Source organism: Ovis canadensis, chromosome 7 (genome assembly GCF_042477335.2).
Source record: "Ovis canadensis isolate MfBH-ARS-UI-01 breed Bighorn chromosome 7, ARS-UI_OviCan_v2, whole genome shotgun sequence".
Classification (NCBI taxonomy): Eukaryota; Metazoa; Chordata; class Mammalia; order Artiodactyla; family Bovidae; genus Ovis; species Ovis canadensis.
Window position 1 is genome coordinate 47462689 of NC_091251.1, and position 19396 is coordinate 47482084.

At 40.8% G+C, this 19396-nt stretch overlaps 1 protein-coding gene and 1 non-coding gene across 3 annotated transcripts in view; one reads left to right on the top strand and one right to left on the bottom strand.

Annotated features, from left to right (window-relative positions):
• The first annotated feature begins 11404 nt into the window (after positions 1 to 11404).
• The window catches only part of MGA (MAX dimerization protein MGA), a 148901-nt gene continuing 140909 nt past the window's right edge, over positions 11405 to 19396 (top strand). Inside the window, exon 1 of one of the 2 annotated variants that reach the window (XM_069597865.1) lies at positions 11405 to 11501. The gene's annotated coding sequence lies outside the window, so the exon portion shown is untranslated. Of the gene's footprint in view, positions 11793 to 19396 lie in introns of both variants that reach the window. The other variant, XM_069597864.1, reaches the window with a different exon arrangement.
• On the bottom strand, positions 16053 to 16159 carry LOC138444439 (U6 spliceosomal RNA). Its single transcript, XR_011258468.1, has one exon. It is a non-coding gene; the product is annotated as a U6 spliceosomal RNA (small nuclear RNA).

The following is a 19396-nucleotide window of genomic DNA, read 5'->3' on the forward strand; positions in this document are numbered from 1 at the left end:
AGTGGAGGGTGGCATTGGATGGAGACAATCCTATACTACAGAGAGCTGGAGAAAAGCAGTAAAGTAACAAAAGAAGCAAAAGGAGAACCTGGCTAATGTACCACAATCCAATCACCAGTTTTGAATATCTCTTACCTGCTTGGCGCTTAGATTATGGTGACACAAAGATGAATCAGAAGTTGTCTCTTTCCTAAAGGAAGCCAGGGTCTGGTGAAGGAAACATTTATGTAAACAAAAATTTACAATAGAATGTGGTAAGTTTTATAATAAGACTATTCACAAAGTATTCTGTGAGCAAGAGGAGGTGGTGACTAAGACTGTAGCAGCACAGAGGTGGGTAAAGGTGGGTGGGCATCACAAGATGACTGGGACTTCAGCAGCCTGTAACCAGAAAGAGTGATATGCCAGGAAGACAGAACAACTTTAACAGGCCTGGGCCCATGTAGAACTGCAAATCATTTTGTTTAGCTTTACTGTAAAGGGTAGGAGGGAATATCCTGGGAATTCAGCCTGGGGCTCCTTTGTGAGAAATCTCACAAAAGCCAAGAATTATTGTCTAGTTAATAGAGAGGCTTCAAAGTTTTTTTTTTTTTTTTTTTTTAATTTGGCCATACCCTGAAAGGCTTGCAGGATCTTAGTTCTCTGACCACAGATCGAACCTGCGCCCTTAGCAGTGAAAGCAGAGTCCTGACCTCCTAACCACTATTTCAGTTCAGTTCAGTCACTTAGCCATGTCCAGCACTTTGCGACCCCATGGACTGCAGCATACCAGCCTTCCCTGTCCATCACCAACTCCTGGAGCTTGCTCAAACTCATGTCCATTGAGTCGGTGATGCCATCCAACCATCTCATCCTCTGTTGTCTGCTTCTTCTCCCACCTTCGATCTTTCCCAGCATCAGGGTCTTTTCCAATGGGTCAGTTCTTCCCATCAAGTGGCCAAAGGATTAGAGTTTCAGCTTCAATGTCAGTCCTTCCAATGAATATTCAGGACTGATTTCTTTTAGGATAGACTGGTTAGATCTCCTTGCAGTCCAAGGGACTCTCAAGAGTCTTCTCCAACACATAGAGAGGCACAGACATAGAAAACATGTACGGATACCAGAGGTGGAAAGGGGGAGTGGGATGAATTGGGAGATTAAGACTGACATATACGCACACCTATGTATAAAACAGACAAGAATTGAAGTCACTCAGTCGTGTCCGACTCTTTGCAACCCCATGGACTGTAACCTACCAGGCTCCTCTGTCCATGAGATTTTCCAGGCAAGAGTACTGGAGTGGGTTGCCACTTTCTTCTCCAGGGGATCTTCCCGACCTGGGGGTCGAACCCAGGTCTCCTACATTGCAGGCAGACACTTTACCCTCTGAGCCATCATACCACAGTTCAAAAGCATCAATTCTTTGGTGCTCAGCTTTCTTTATAGTCCAACTCTCACATCTATGCATGACTACTGGAAAAACCATAGCTTTGACAAGATGGACCTTTGTCAGCAATGTAATGTCTCTGCTTTTTAATATGCTATCTAGGTTGGTCATAACTTTTCTTCCTAGAAGCAAGTGTCTTTTAATTTCATGGCTGCAGTCACCATCTGCAGAGATTTTGGAACCCCCCAAAATAAAGTCTGTCACTATTTCCATTGTTTCCTCATCTATTTGCCATGAAGTGATGAGACCAGAAGCCATGATCTTAGTTTTCTGAATGTTGAGCTTTAAGCCAACTTTTGTACTCTCCTCTTTTCACTTTCATCAAGAGGCTCTTTAGTTCTTCACTTTCTGCCGTAAGGGTGGTGTCATCTGCATATCTGAGGTTTTTGATATTTCTCCCAGCAATCTTGATTCCAGCTTGTGCTTCATCCAGCCTGATACTTCGCATGATGTACTCTGCATATAAGTTAAATAACCAGGGTATCAAAATACAGCCTTGACGTACTCCTTTCCTGATTTGGAACCAGTCTGTTGTTCCATGTCCAGTTCTAACTGTTGCTTCTTGACCTGCATACAGATTTCTCAGGAGGCAGGTCAGGTGGTCTGGCATTCCCATCTCTTTAAGAATTTTCCACAGTTTGTTGTGATCCACACAGTCAAAGGCTTTGGCATAGTCAATAAAGCAGAAGTAGACTGCCAGGAAATTCCTCAAAGTTTTTTTAAAATTAACTTCATTGAGAAATCTGTATGCAGGTCAGGAAGCAACAGTTAGGACTGGACATGGAACAACACACTGGTTCCAAATAGGAAAAGGAGTACGTCAAGGCTGTATATTGTCACCCTGCTTATTTAACTTATATGCAGAGTACATCATGAGAAACGCTGGACTGGAAGAAGCACCAGCTGGAATCAAGATTGCCGGGAGAAATCTCAATAACCTCAGATATGCAGATGACACCACCCTTATGGCAGAAAGTGAAGAGGAACTAAAAAGCCTCTTGATAAAAGTGCAAGAGGAGAGTGAAAAAGTTGGCTTAAAGGAACAACATTAGGAAAACGAAGATCGTGGCATCTGGTCCCATCACTTCATGGGAAATAGAGAGGGAAACAGTGGAAACAATGTCAGACTTTATTTTTGGGGGCTCAAAAATAATAATACTGTAAATAGTTGATTTACAGTATTAGTTTCAGGTATATAGCATAGTGATTCAGTATTTTTACAGATAATACTCCATTAAAAGTTATTGCAAGATAACGGCTGTAATTCCCTGTGCTCTACAACAGACATATCTTATTGCTTATCTATTTTATACACAATAGTTTGTATCTCTTAATCCCATTCCCTTATTTTGCCCCTCACCTCTTCCCTCTTCCTATTGGTAAGCATCAGTTTGTTCTTGATACCTGTGAGTGTGTTTCTGTCTTGCTGTATACATTCATTTATTTTTAAAATTTCATAGATGAGTGATATACAGTATTTCTTTCCCCGACTTCACCAAATTTAATGCTCTCTAGGTCCATACAAGTTGTAAATGGCAGAATTTCATTCTTTTTATGGCTGGGTAATATTCCATTTGGAGAAGGAAATGGCAACCCACTCCAGTGTTCTTGCCTAGAGAATCCCAGGGGCTGGGGAGTCTGGTGGGCTGCTGTCTATGGGGTCGCACAGAGTCGGACACGACTGAAGTGACTTAGCAGCAGCAGCAGCAGCAGCAGCAGCAGCAGTATTCCATTATATATCTTCTTTATCCATTCATATCACATCTTTTTTATCCATTCATCTGTTGATGGACACTTGAGTTGCTTCCATATCTTGGCTATTGTAAATAATGCTTCCGTGAACTTTGGGGTGCACATATCTTAAAAAATTTTTTAATTTTGTATTTATTATTTATTTTGGCTGCACTGAATCTTCATTGCTGCATGTGGGCTTTTTTCTAGTTGTGGTGAGCAGGGTCTACTCTTCATTGTGTTGCATGGGCTTCACATTGCAGTGGCTTCTCTTGTTGCCCAACACGGGCAGGTGTCTTTTTGAATCAGTGTTTCTGTTTTTTCTAGAAGTGGAATTGCTGGATCATAAGGTTTACTTCTAGTTTTTTAAGGAATTTCTATACTATTTTCCAGAGTGGCTGCCCTAATATACATTCATACCAACAGTGTACAATGATTCCTTTTTCTCCATATCCTCTCCAACATTAATTATTTGTAGACTTTTTGATGAGAGTCATTCTGACAGTGTGAGGTGATATCTCATTGTGGTTTTGCTTTGCATTTCTCTGATGATTAGCAATGTTGAGTATCTTTTCATATGCCTGTTAGCCATCTGCAGGTCTTCTTTGGAAAAATGTCTATTCAGATCTTCTGCTTTTTTTTTTTTTAGCTTCTCCACATGGCTTGTGGGATCTTAGTTCCCTGACAAAGGATTGAACCTGGGCCCCCTGCAGTGGAAGCACAGTCTTAACTACTGGACCACCAGGAAATTCCCTCTTCTGACCAGTTTTGATAGGAATTTTTTTTTTTTACATTGAATTATATGAGCTGTTTATATACCTTGAATATTGCCACTTGTGGGGCATATCATTTGAAATATTTTTCACTCATTCTGTAGTGCCTTTTCATTCTGTTGATGGTTCCCTTTGCTGTGCAAAAGATTTTAAGTTGAATTATGTCCCATTTGTTAAGATATAGAACCTTTTATTTTCACCCACCCAAGAAACTCCTCTTGTGCCCTTTGCAATTGATCCTCTTTTCCCCAAGGCAACGACTGATATGATTTTTATTACCACTTTTGGTTATTTATTGATATGTAAAACCACCCCAAACCTAGTGACTTAAAACAAAAAAAACATTTATTTGCTCATGACATTGCCATTGGTCAGGGTTTAGTGGAATCATTTTGTCTTTGTTCTCTGTGGCATCAGCTGAGATAGCTTGACTGAAAGCAGAGAATCCACTTCCAAGATGACTTGCTCACATGGCTGGCAAGTTGGGATTGGCTCTTGACTGGGATCTCAGCTAGGACTGCCAGTTATGGATCTTGTTTATCTTCCACATGGCTGTTTGGGCTTCCTCACATCATGGGTTCCAAAAGGAGGAAGTAAAAGCTGTCAGTCCTTTTAAAGACTAGACTCTAAACTGGTACAGTATCACTTCTGATATATTGTGTAAGTCAAAGCAATCATAAGCCAGCCCATGGGCACACAGGCTCAGTTGCCTCAAAGCATGTGGAATCTTCCTGGACCAGGGATTGTATCTGTTTACCCTGCACAGATTCTTATCTACTGTACCACCAGGGAAGTCTCCTTTTTATTGTTGAGTAATAGTCCAATGATAATCAATACATTTATTCACTTTTTGTTGATGGACATTTGGGTTGTTTCTAGTTTTTTATGATTATGAATAAAGCTGTTATAAAAATTCTTACACAGCAGTTTTTGTAGCTATATGTTTTCATTTCTCTTGAGTAAATACCTAGAAATGTGAATTTCCGGGTCATGGGATAGGTATATGTTATAATTTATAGGAAATTGTTAAACAACTTCCAAAGGACTGTACCATTTTACACTTCCAGTAGCAATGTACAGGAATTCTAGTCGTCTCCTATCTAGCCAACAGTTGTTATTGTCAGTGTTTCAAATTTTAAATATTCTGGAAGGCATGAAGTGTTATCTCATTGTAGTTTTAATTTGTATTTCTCTAATAATTATTATGTAATTTTATATGCTTATTACCATTTTGTAGGATGTTCTTTTAAAAAAATTGTATTTATTTGGGTGCACTGGGTCTTGCTTGTGGAATGTGCGATCTAGTTCTCTGACCCAGGATCAAACTCAAGCCCTCTGCATTGGGAGCACAGTCTTAACCACTGGACCACTAGGGAAGTCCCAGTAGATGCTCTTTTATTCATGTACTATAGCTGTGCTGGGTCTTTGTTGCAGTGCATGAGCTTTCTCTAGTTGCGGTGAGCGAGGGCTACTCTGGTTGCAGAGCATGGGCTTCTCACTGCAGTGGCTTCTCTTGTGGAGCACAGCTCTAGGGTATGTGGGTTCAGCAGTAGCAATGCGCAGACTCTAGAGTGTGGGATTGTAGTTGTAGTGTATGGGCTTAGCTGACCTGTGGCACGTGGGATGTTAGTACCTGGAGCAGGGATTGAATCTGTGTCCCCTGCGTTGGCAGGTGGATTCTTAACCACTCAACCACCAGGGAAGTCCCCCAGTAGATGTTCTTTGTTAAGTATCAGTTTAAGTCTGTTGTCCATTTAAAAAATATTGGGTTGATGTCTTGTTATTTTTGAATTATAAGTGTTCTTTACATAGTCCAGATGTTTGTACTTTGTCAGATACAAATGTTATTACCATATGTTAATAGATTGGAATATTATTAAAATATTATTTATTCACAAATTGACCTACAGAGTTAATGTAATTCCAATTAAAACACAAACAGGTTTTTAACAGAAACTGAAGAGCTCATTCTAAAATTTACATAAAAATACAAAAGACTTAGAATAGTCAAAACAATTTTGAAAAAGATAAAATTGAAGGACTTACACTACCTGACCTCAAGGCTTACTATAGATTTACATAAATCAAGGCAACATGGCATTAGTATATGGACAAATAAATAGGTCAATGTAACAGAATAGAGCCTAGATATAGACCCAAACATAAGCAAAAAATTGATTTCTGAAAAAGATGTTATAGTAGGCAGTCTCTACAATGGCCCACATTGATTCCTACCTGCTGGTATTCACACCATTATGTATTCTCTTCTGTTTGTACCTAGACTGATAGAAATGATAGGATGTAGTTTAGTCCCTAAATTGTGTCCAACTCTTGTGATCCCATGGACTGTAGCCTGCTAGGCTCCTCTGTCCATGGGATTTTCCAGGCAAGAATACTGGAGTGGTTTACCATTTCCTTCTCCAGGGGATCTTCCCAACCCAGGGATCAAACCTGGCTCTCCTATACTGCAGGCAGATTCTTTATCAACTGAGCCACCAGGGAAGTTACTTCTGGGGTAAGGCTTAAAAAATGCTATGACTTACATTGTGGGGGCACTCTTTCTTTCTTGGATGGCTCGCTATTGGTAAAGAACTAGTAGCCCTGATGTAAAGCAGCCCTGTGGAAAGGCCCATGTGTCAAAGGACAAAGGTCTGCCAAGAACCACATGAGTGAGCTTGGAAGCGGACTCCCCTCCCCGCAAATCAAGCCTTTGGATGAGACCAAAGCCTTGGCCAACAGCTTGACTGCAACCTCATGAGAAACCCATATAAAATATGCCCAAGTTCCTTAACTACAGAAACTATGAGTAATAAATATTGCTGTTTAAAGCTGCTGCAGACCAAAAGAAGAAAAAAAAAATTGAAAAAGGGAATTCCCTAGTGGTCCAGTGTTAGGACTCTGAGCTTCCAGTGCTGCAGGGGCACAGGTTTGATCCCTGGTCAGGGAACTAAGATCCTACAAGCCAAGCAGCCAAAGGAAAAAAAAAGGCTTCTAAGTTGCTAAACTTTGGAATAATCTGTTAAACAGTGATAGATAACTAATATGGGTGCCAAAGAAGTTTGAAGAAGGAAAAAGTCTTTAACAAATAGTGTTGAATAAATTTAATATCCTTATGGAAAAAAGTGAACCTCAACTCCTACCTCACACCATACACTGGTATTAATTTGAGCTAGATATTAGACTAAAAGCTAAATCTATTAAACTTCTTCCCCAAAACACAGAAGACAATCTTTAAAAATTGAGGTGGACAAAGATAATTTGGACAAGACACAATGGTGGCAACCATAAAAAAAAGTTTGATAAGTTGGACTTTCTCAATAGTTTTAAAATGGAGGCATTATATGATGAGATCTGTATTTCAGAAAAGTATGATAAATGTGACAGCAGTGTGTCTGTTTTTCTCTCTTTCTCAAACACACACAAATACTCAATACTAGTAACCATTAGAAGTAGACAAGTTCAGTGAAGTTGAATTGATAAATAAGTATCAGAAATGTTTGTCTCAACTTACATATTCTTTCATTCTTTCACTCAATTAATAGATATCTTTTAAAAACTGTAGTAAATATATATATAACATTTACAATCATAACCATTTTATTTTTTATTTTTTTTATTTTTTCAATCATAACCATTTTAAGGTGTGCCACTCAGTAGTGTTAAGTACATTCCTATTGATGTGCAAGCTCCAGAACTCTTATTATCTTGCAAAACTGAAACACTGTATCCTTTAAACAGCAATTTTTCCATCTTCCCTTCCCTCCAACCCCTGGCAACTGCCATTCTATTTTCTGTCTCTATGAATTTAAGTACTCTAGATACCTCATATCAGTACAAAAAAAGTATTTGAAAAAAGTATTTGTCTTTGTGTGACTGGCTTTTTTTCATGCAGCATAATATCCTCAATATTCAACCATGCTGTAGCATGTTTCAGATTTTTCCATCCTTTTTCAGTGCTGAATAATATTCCACTGTATATATATATTGTATTTTGCTTATTCATTCCTCTGTCCACAAGCACTTGGGTTGTTTCCTTAACAAAATGGATTTTGGTCATCTCTAGTAATTTCCTCCATTTCTGTATAACTCAGTGTGGCTGTTATAAGCAATAACTAATATTCCCAATTACTTCATCAACAAAGGCCTGTCTAGTCAAGGCTGTGGTTTTTCCCATAGTCATGTATGGATGTGAGAGATGGAATATAAAGAAAGCTGAGTGCTGAAGAATTGATGCTTTTGAACCGTGGTGTTGGAGAAGGCTCTTGAGAGTCCCTTGGACTGCAAGGAGATCCAACTAGTACATCCTAAAGGAGATCAGTCCTGGGTGTTCATTGGAAGGACTGATGTTGAAGCTGAAATTCCAATCCTTTGGCCACCTGATGCAAAGAACTGACTCATTTGAAAAGACCCTGATGCTGGGAAAGATAGAAGGCAGGAGGAGAAGGGGATGACAGAGGATGAGCTGGTTGGATGGCATCACCGACTCAATGGACATGAGTTTGGGTAAACTCCAGGAGTTGGTGATGGACAGGGAGGCCTGGCGTGCTGAGGTTCATGGGATTGCAAAGAGTTGGACACGACTGAGCAACTGAATTGAACTGAATGTTTCCAAATCTCAGTGTCTGAAATCTACCTAAGTTATCTTTTGCTCATGCTGCATATTCACTGCCAGTTGATTAGGTGTCTCTGCTCTATGCCATCCATATTATGGGACCAAGGCTGACAGAGTAACCACCAGTTGGAACACTGTTAGCAGCTGTGGCAGAAGGAAAGAGAAAATGGCTGAATTGCATGCCGTCCTTTAAAGCTTCTTCCCAGAAGTGATACATGTCACTTTCACTCATATTTCATTACCAAAGCAAGTCATGTAGTCATTCTTAACTTTATAGGAGCAAGGAAAAGCAATTATATCATGTTCCTGGAAGTTGGGAGAACCAGAAATATTTGAGGATAGCATAACTGTGAACAACTACTTCCAAGATCACCATTAATACTCTTCAGCACTCAGTAAAGTATCTGTCCAAAACTTCAATAAACAGATATATTAAAAAATCACTCAACCTTACTAAGAGCATTAACTGTATAGGACATTATAAACCTTTTATTAGTGTATTGTAAAACAATATAGATGACAAATTTTGTATTCTAAAATCAACTTTAACACGCTATTATCATTATAATAAAATAATTCATATACTTGTATTTGTAGGGTCTCACAGAGATAAGGTTTGAACTAATGTTATAATAGTGGGAGAAGTTGAAAATGAGGATTTACCTTAAAAAAAAAAAAAGGTTTCAGTGTTTGAAGCAATAGAAATTTGTGACTAACTGAAAGTGACAAATAGATGAAAAAGACCAGTTAAGGGTAGGAAGGTTTCCTAGACTGGGAGGCTTATTGCAATGGTGGTGTCATTGCCCTTATAAGAGAATGCAGAAGTAGTAGGTGTGTGATGCAAAGAGACAATGAGTTTGATTTTTGGAACACTGAATTTCAGATGTCTACAGGAAGCTCTGCCCTTGCTAACCATCCCTTGCTAGGAATGGATAAGGGCAGGAGAAGAGAATGAACTGCTGGAAAGAGACTGGGAAAGGAGAGTCTAAAACATTGTGTTACATAAGTGAAGGGAAGAGTGAGTTTTGAGGATGTGTTTACTCTGAGGTATTTAAATGTAAGGAATTTTTAACCTTCATCAAGCGCAGGCACAAGTGCCCTCTATACCCTCTAGCCATCTCTGTATTATTAATATCATTCTTTTACTTCAATAATGTCTACAGTTCGGCATCTTAAATGATAGGTTAAGTGGGAAAAAAGCCCCTTGAAATGAAGGTGGGAGATAATGTAACAGTTTGTACCAACAGATGGGCACCAGCCACCAAGGAATCTAAAAAAGATCTGCAGTGTAAGAATCTGTTGGTGTGCCTCTAGCACTGTCTAGGGGAGAAACAGAATAGTGGAGGAAAAAGGATTCAAGAATATGCTGTATTGGACACAGGATGCTGGTTAAAACATAACCTTTACCACTAATTTGTATTCACAGCTATACAGTGCCTCCTATTCACCAAGGACTGTGACAGGTGTTCAAAATATTTTTATTTTGGAAACATCATGACAATCCAAAGGCTAAGTTTATTGGCCCCAAATCGAAGTTAAAGGAAGTGAGGATTAAAATGTTAAAAAAAAAAATCTGTTCAAGGTCAAAGTACAGAAAGTGGAGAACTGCAAGTTCACTCAAATGGGTCTGATTTCAAGGCCAGGGCTCTTTCCACTATAGGCAATGACCCCAACCTAGTTGTGCGTCACAACTGCCTGGAGAAAACGTGGAAACACATTTTTTAGTTTCCCACTCCTAAGACTGTCTCAGAAGGTGGTAATATTAGTATAGTACTTTTCTCTCAGGGTTGTTGCTCACATTAAATGTAATAAAGTATACGGGACTGTTTGATTAACATCAAGTTTAACATTGATAGGCAATTAATAGTTTTAGTACATGTGATTGTCTAATTTCCTTTCTTTTGATTTCCTAGTCAGAACATAATCTTCTGATAAGTAATTAGGCTTATCAAGTAAGCGCCTTGAAACCAGAAAAGGGTGTGGAAAACAATATATTTTGGCTTGATAACCACATTATAAATTAACACACTTAATTTCTAGCTTATAAATCAGCATTCTTGAGTCTGAGCAGTGCTAGTCAAATTCCTCGTTTAATCATTCCTTTGTTAACCGAAAAAACAAAGTTTTGAAATCTGCAAAGCTGAAGAATGGAGTTAGAGCAGAACAGATACGAACTGTTTTAATTGGGAGTAGAGTATGTTTTTTGCTATTATTGTATTTGTTCTGGAGGTCAGTTTCGTGAATACAGTACAAAATTAACTCATTCAAATGCAAGACCACTTTTTCTCATCTTAGTAGATGGTGTTTTTTTTCGGCTTCAATACATCATAGCTAGATTAGGTTGAAACAGAAAATGTAGTAGGGCTACATCTCCGGCTCCTTTAAAATTCCTCCTGCTCCTCTCACCTCCACTTTCCCCAACAACAGCAGTACGCTTATCAAGAAAGGTCTGGTCTTCTGTCCCCAAAGACATTCTGAAGCATTATTTCTACTTCCAAGAGGGGTTTATAGTAAGTTGTATCTAAATTAGCATTCTTCCCCTCCCATTACCACGAACTTTAGATAGTTTGCCTGTAGGCAAATAACTTCTTTCTTTCCAATTTTCAAAAAGGCACTCAGCAGGAACTTACCAAATGCATTCTCCCTGAAGAAAAGTTAAGCAGTTTCCCTAAAACCACACAGCCATCAAACTAGTGGGAGAAGGGAGACTGAAAGTGACTGTTACACCCAGTCTCGCTCCCATAATTACCCAAACTGCCTGCATCCCCGCCGTAGGACAGGGCTTTCTACGGGACCAGAAAGGAAAACCAGGGAGGTGAGAGCCAGGAAATCGGGAGAGGTGCCTTTCCCGGCATGCTCTGCAGCACACCGAAGGGCGCCAGACATATCCCGGCGTGCATCGGGGAGCGCCCAAGGGCGATGGTTCCCGGCTCCTGGAGGGGCACGCGAAGTTAAAGCGGTAGGTGTGACCTGAGTTAGTTTTGACTTCCTGCTTTCTCGTTTCCACTTTAGGAATATAATCTCATAACGGCTGAAAAGGAGGTCTTCTAACTACCCTCCCTTTCCGCGTGCGAACGACTTTCGGCGCCGCTTCGAGAACGGTGCCAGGTGATTAGCGGTTGGGGCGGGCCTGAGCTGATCACGTGATCAAACCTGGCCGCCAATGACTAGCCGGGTGTTCCAGCAGCGCGAGGATTCCGGGACCCGTGTGCGGAGCGGCTCGTGGGCTCGCTGCGGTCGGCCCTGGCAGGTACGCGCAGGCGCCCTGGTTGCCACGCGCCCCGTCTGTCCCCACGCGCCCAGCGGCGCTTACTTGGAGCGAGGTGTTAAGAGTCTGTCTGTTTTTTTGGGGGGGGGGGTGCAAGGAAAATGTGGGGGGCAGTGGCGTCACGTGGACGCCGCAGCCAATCGCACTCGGAGGCGCACCCACAGCTTTCCCCGGCGCCCCGGGGTGCGACGTGTTCAGTGAGGTTCGGCTTTCCCCTGCAGGTCCCAGCACTCTTTCGAAGCGCATGTGCGGCCTGTAAAGTCTGGCCGCGGGTTTTCGTGGCGTCCTGCTCCGCTGTGAGCACGGACGACAAGTTCTAGGCAAAATGGCTGCTGGAAAGAGTCGCCTAGTAGGGGGAGCGCTGCGGCCGCGTGAAGGTCACATGACGAGGTTGGCAGCGCGTGCTGCTGGCGCGGGGACGGGGGAGGGTGGAAGGGGAGACGAGCAGCCAGTCATGTGCTCTCGACTGCGCCGTTCCTAGGTTTTCCAGCGCTTTTCCTATGGCCCGACTGGCTGCTTTTACTCCTCCCACCTCGAAGCGTGGCAAGCGTCGGTGAGAAGCTGTGTGGTGTGGTAGACCGAGCAGGGTTCTGGGATTGAGGACACCTAGGGTGTAGGCCTTTGGCTGCTTTTGCAATTAGCAAGTCATGTTCCAGTCCTGGGGCTTCCCTGGTGGCTCAGCGGTGAAGAATCCGCCTGACAATGCAGGGGACGCAGGAGACGCAGGTTCGATCCCTTGGTCCGGAAGATCCCGTAGAGGAGGAAATGGCAACCCACTCCAGTATTCTTGTCTGAAAAATTACATGGACAGAGGAGCCTGGCAGGCTGCAGCCCACAGAGTCGAACTGGGCTCAGCACGCTTTTACGTTGCCAGTCCTGGCCTCTGTTTACTCATCGTACAGCTCTGTATAGGAGGTTATTATTATTATTTTTTAAAGCCCTTAGAAGGTATATGACCTCTACCTCAACCCAATGTCATGCTGATAGCAAAACAATTAAAAACAGTCATTGGGAGATAAGCCGGTCTCCCCGTAGGAGAAAACCCACAATAGTCCCCCTCCGTCCATCCTTAAATTGATGTGGGAAATTTGGTGGAGGTAGCTTGTTAAAATATTCTGAACACGTCTGTCTGTAGTTAGCAGTAGCATATATACTCTGTACCTGGCCACTGTCTCATTTGAAAAGTATTTTGTCTTAGACTTCTAGTCCCTCTGTTTTCTTGGAGAGAAGTCAAGAGGGAAGTAGTATTGTCATAACAGTGGAGATAGGGAAACGAAAGGAGTTAAAGGGCATGTGCTAATGCCCCAAAACTCTCACTAGAAAGAAGTGATCTTCTCCACTTGGTGGGCCAGTCTTTATAAAAATTTTGAGGCTTCCTACCACCAGCCTTTGTTGTTTTTCATAGTTCTGCGTTTTACCAAGGGTCAAGGTTTTAGTGAAATGAAGCAGGCATAAGTTATGTGTTTTTCATATCATTGCCTGGGCTTTATGGTACATTTGGTGTATCTTGAAGAGCCTTTTGAATTTTGTGGGCACACAATCTGGAAAACATTTATTGAACAATAAATGTTTAATAAATGATAATAGTTATCACTTTTGAACAGTTATACTAGTAGTTAACATCTTTCTAGCCTAGTACTTTATGTCTTAATTCACTTAGTTCTCATAACAAACCTGAGTTAAGTACTGAAAGTGAAAGTGAAGTCGCTCAGTTGTGTCCGACTCTTTGCTGCCATGGACTGTCCACCAAGCCCCTGCGTCCATGGGATTCTCCAGGCAAGAATACTGGAGTGGGTTGCCATTTCCTTCTCCAGGGTATCTTCCTGACCCAGGGATTGAACCCAGGTCTCCCACATTGCAGGCAGACGCTTTAACCTCTGCACCTCCAGGGCCAAGAATTACAGTCTTTCAGAAAACCTCCTATAGAGACACAGAACTTCAGATCCAAGTACTAACATCAAAGATTTCAATAAGTACTACTATCTTCATTTTCCCAACGAGGGAAATAGCAACAGAGAGATTAAGTAACTGGCACAAGGTCGTATGGCTGATAATTTACAGTTCCAACCAGAATTCTTTTAGAAAACTTGACAAAATGAGTCTAAGTTTCACTTGGAAGAATGAGCTTATAAAGTCGAAAAAATTTTGAAAGAAGAAAATTAAGTGGGGACTTGTACTAGTGAATATACAAATAAAGCTATGGTAATCAAAACAATAAGCGGTAACTGGAATAGATAGCACTGGGTCAAAATAATCTAGAAATATATAAGACTAGTGTTATACAGGTGACATTTCATGTTAGTTGAGAAAGAATTTTGAAATTATGTTGAAACAATTGGCTAGCCATTTGGAAAAAAAATGGAATCCTTCCTTAAAATGTAAATAAAATCTGAGAGTTAGTTCAGTTGTTCAGTTGTGTCTGACTCTTTGCGACCCCATGGACTGCAGCACATCTGGCTTCCCTGTCCATCACCAACTCCCAGAACTTACTTAAACTCATGTCCCTTGAGTCGGTGATGCCATTCAACCATCTGCCATCTAAAATCTGGGGGAATTAAATATAGAATATGAATTCTAAGTTCCTGCTTTAAGGAAGAGAGAAACAGATGATGAAGGAGATGATGATTAATGAGACCTCAAATAACTTGAAGGAAAAGAACTGTTCAGTATTGGTTGGACTGCTGACATGAATTTTCAGCTGTTTTTTTTTAAAGGTAGCTGTGATACAAACCCCAGGACGCCCACCTACCCTGTCACACAAATTGCCAAAGAATAGTTTGTGTAACATTCCACCTTCTTCCATTTAGTCGCTCTTGGAAATCCACCACCAACCTTGGGCACTTCACCCCAACAAATTTGTAAGAGTTGTTAGGTTTTTGTGTAAGACTTGTAAGTCTTGGTGAGTTAGCTGTCTGTGGCTGCTGGAGATTATAATTACCTTTTTTTACTTTCTGTGCAACAAAGAAGCTTTGTAAATAAAGTCTTAATATTTAAAGAAAAATTACTGCTTTAAAAAAACGGGTAAGCAATTTTCTAGTCTTCGCATAGGATGAGCTGTTCTGAGCATGATTGCAAAGGCAATTATGATTGATAGAATTCTTACTGATAAAATTATGTAAAACAGCCTCTAGTTGGCAACAATACCATCAAGTTAAAAGACACCTTTACTCATTTAGTATTCATTTGACATATTTATTGAGTGTGTTTGATGTGGCAGGCAGTTTTCCAAGTGTAGGGGAACCAGTAATGACTAGATCCAGGCAAAATGTGGGGAAAAATTTTTTTGCAGCAGGTTGGACTCAGAAGGTTACTTTAGCATCTAACAGATTGTCAAAAGACCTGAATAGATAGATTGCATGCATAGAGAAATAAAAATAATAAAGATAAAAATTATTTTCTACTTAGAAACAACACAGAACAACTCCCTCTGCAGCAAATTGGCATATATGTGATAAAATAGTAGTATCTAGTATTGGCATAGGAGTGGGGAAATGGGCACACTCATACACTGTTGTTCATGGATATTTACTTTTGAACATTCTTTCTGGAGAATATTTTGGCCATACTTAAGGAAAGCATGGGCATCCCAGGTGACTCAGTGGTAAAGAATCTACCTGCAGTGCAGGAGACACCGGAGAAGGCAATGGCACCCCACTCCAGTACTCTTGCCTGGAAAATCCCATGGACAAAGGAGCATCGTAGGCTGCAGTCCATGGGGTCGCTGAGGGTTGGACACGACTGAGCAACTTCACTTTGACTTTTCACTTGCATGCATTGGAGAAGGAAATGGCAACCCACTCCAGTGTTCTTGCCTGGAGAATCCCAGGGACGGGGGAGCCTGGTGGGCTGCCATCTCTGGGGTCACACAGAGTCGGACACGACTGAAGTGACTTAGCAGCAGCAGCAGCAGGAGACACAGGAGACTTGGGTTCGATCTCTGGGTTGGGAAGAGCCCTTGGAGGAGGAAATAGCAACCCACTCCAGCATTCTTGCCATGGACAGAGGAGCCTGGTGGCTATACTCCATGGGGTTGCCAGTCGCCAAGAGTTGATCACAACTGAGCGACTAAGCACACATTGAAGCGTTAATAACCTATCACTCAGTTGCTCCTTTTCTTTATTAAGGCCCTAAGTGGTAAATTTGCAAAGATACTCGTTTAAGAGTTGTCTTTTTTTAAAAATTAATTTTATTTTTAATTGAAGGATAATTACTTGTAATATTGTGTTGGTTTCTGCCATGCATAAAAATACAGAACACTTCATGAATTTGCATGTCATCCTTGTATTGTGGCCATGCTAATCTTCTCTGCATCTTTCCAGTTTTAGTATATGTGCTGCTGAAGTGAGCACAATAGTTGTCTTAAATAGTAGCAAAAAAACCCCAAGAAAAATGTAAATTTTAAATAATGGGTGTTTGGCTACATAAATAAGATGCCCTCATAGAGGGTAGTTGGAGAAGGCGATGGCACCCCACTCCAGTGGAAAATCCCATGGACAGAGGAGCATGGTAGGCTGCAGTCCATGGGGTCGCCAAGAGTCGGACACGACTGAGCGACTTCCCTTTCACTTTTCACTTGCATGCATTGGAGAAGGAAATGGCAACCCATTCCAGTGTTCTTGCCTGGAGAATCCCAGGGATGGGGGAGCCTGGTGGGCTGCTGTCTATGGGGGTCGCACAGAGTCAGACATGACTGAAGTGACTTAGCAGCAGCAGCAGCAGCGTAGAGGGTAATGTAACTAGTAGGCATGATAGAGATTTCTAGTAATGACTTGGAAAGCACATTATATATATTGTTAAGTGTAAAAAGCCAGTTTTAAGGTTATTTGTAGTGTGATCACATTTTTGTAGGAATATACCTCTATGTGTTCATTTACCTAGAAATCTAAGATGGTTTATATCAAACATAAACTAATGGTGATTTTATTTGAATGATAGGATTTTGGGATGAATTTAATTTAAAAAAAACTTGTTATTTTTTGGAAAAGTTTTAGATATATAGAAAAAATTTCAAAGACAGTATAGAGAGTCTCTAAATACCAAATGCCCAGTTTTCCTTATTGTTAATGTCTTAATGTTTGTGTGGTGTATATATTATAATTAATGAACCGAGATACACAATTATGAACTGCATAGTTTAATCAGGTTTTTTTTTCTTTCAGTTTTTATCTACTGTCTTTTTTTCTATTCAAAAATTTCATCTAGGATATCATAAATACTTAAAAATTTTATTAATGGTTTGTTGGTTTCCCTGGTAGCTCAGAGGTAAAGAATTGACCTGCAGTACATGAGATGTAGGTGACTTGGGATCGATTCCTGGGTTGGGAAGATCCCCTGGAGTAGAAAATGGCAATCCACTTCAGTATTCTTCCTGGGAAAATCACATGGACAGGAGCCTAGCAGGCTATAGGGTCACAAAGAGTCAGGCACGACTAAGTGACTGAACACACACGTACACACACACACATGCACGCACATACAGTGCTTTTTTGATGGGTGAAATTACAGGGAAGAAGGTGTGAGGGGGAAAAGAGAAGTGATGTAGGGAAAAAGTGAAAACAAACGTAAGGCATGTGTGACCCAGATGGCCATAGCTTTGTTCCAAACAAAGCTGGCTGCTTGTTCTTCCAAGTCATCTGCAGAGAGTTCTTACGAAATTCTTGCCTCTCAGAACCTTCCATTATACAACCACAATACCTTTTAATCATGTCCTCTTAGGATTCTCTTGACTGTGCTAGTTTCTTGACTTTTCTTGTTTTGATGACCTTGACAGTTTTGAAGAGTACTGGTCAGATGTTCCTCAATTGGGATTTGATGTTTTTTCCATGATTAGACTGGGGTTAGAGTCAACATGACTTGTCACAATGTTGACCTTGATCACCTGCCTGTGAATTTGGTTTTTAAATGTTTTCTTTTTTTGTAGTTTCTGTTTTTTAGAAAATAATCTGTGTTCCTTGTTTTTGTTATAACAAAAAGTATTTGTAATAATATTGTGAACATGTCTGTCGATCTTTAGCAATAGCATTTGTAGTAAGTGGTACATCGATAAGCTGATAATACAGACAGATGATAATAGAAATTAGAGTCAAAGAAAAAATAACTGGCCAAGTTGCTGGAAGGACTAATTATAAAAAGGAATTAAAGGCATTAGTATAGTATAGCTTGTTTTAACAGTCTTTAAACTGTGTTAGGAAGAACAGCCTGGTAACTATGAATTATGCCTAACAAGGTGAAAATAAATAAGATAGATTAGGCCAATTAGGTAAATTCATTCAACAGCAAGTATTAACGAACCCTACTGTATGCCAGGTATTATACAGGTCTAGGGATTGAGCAGTGAAGAAGACAGTGTCTTAATTTTTTTTTTCCTAAAAAAAATTTTTTTTTATCTGGCCATGCCACATAGAATTTGGGATAGGATCCCTGACCAGAATAGTTCCGTGACCAAGGAGACGAGGGACTGAACGTGTGCCCCCTGCAGTGGAAACTGGGCCACCAGGGAAATCCCAACAATCTTATTTATAATGGGAATTTATGTTCTAGTAGATAGACAACAAACTAATACATAATATGATTTCAGATATTGTCACAGTGCTGTGAAGAAAACAGTACAAAAGAATAGAGCGTGGTGGTGGTAGGCTTGGTGTTTCTTTTAGGTGGTCATGCGCTAAGGATTCTCTGAGGTAGCATTTAAAGGTAAAGAAACCTGAATGATAAGGAGTGAGCCCTGCTAGCATGTGGAACTTTTCAAGCAGTGGGCGGGGCTACTAGTGCAAAGGTTCTGGGGCAAGAATCAGTTTGAGATTTTCAAGGAAGTGTAAGAAGGCTGGTGTGCTCGAGTTTGGAGATTGCTGCAGTATTGATGGCAGTGGTGGTGGAAGAGTTTGGTAGTAGCAAATGATACTGAGAAGTTGTGGGTCTCAGATGGTATAGAGCTTTATAAACTAGAAGGGCTTTGGATTTTGTTCTAAGTGTGGTGGGATCCACTGGACAAGTTTTATGAAGACAAACAATACTATCTAATTTATGTTTTTACAAGATTGTTTTGACTACTGGAGAGGCAAGAGGGGCAGCAGGAGACCATTCAGGAAGTCATTGGAATGGTATGATGAAGTATGATGGCTTTGGGTCAGAGAGGCAGTGATGGAAGCAGTGTGAGGGGAGGTCAGATTCAGAGTCTGTTTGGAAGGTGGAATTGATAGAATTTGCTGATAGATTAGTTGTGAGATGTATGAGAGAGGGATCAAAGATGGATCCAAGGTTAGCTAAAGCAATTAGTATCACATACAGAGATGGAATACTGGAAGGAGTTACTAGTTTGGAGTTTAAACTGAACAATTTAATTGGATATGTTGAATTTGAGATGTTCACTGGAAATCCTTCCTGGTGGTTCAGACTGTAAAGAATCTGCCTGCAAAGCAGGAGACCTGGGTTTGATTCCTGGGTTGAGAAGATCCCCTAGGAGAAGGGAATGGTTACCCACTCCAATATTCTTGCCTGGAGCATCCTGTGGACAGAGGAGCCTGGTGGGCTACAGTCCATAGGCTCGCAAAGAGTTGTGAGTGACTAACACACACGCTCTCTATCCA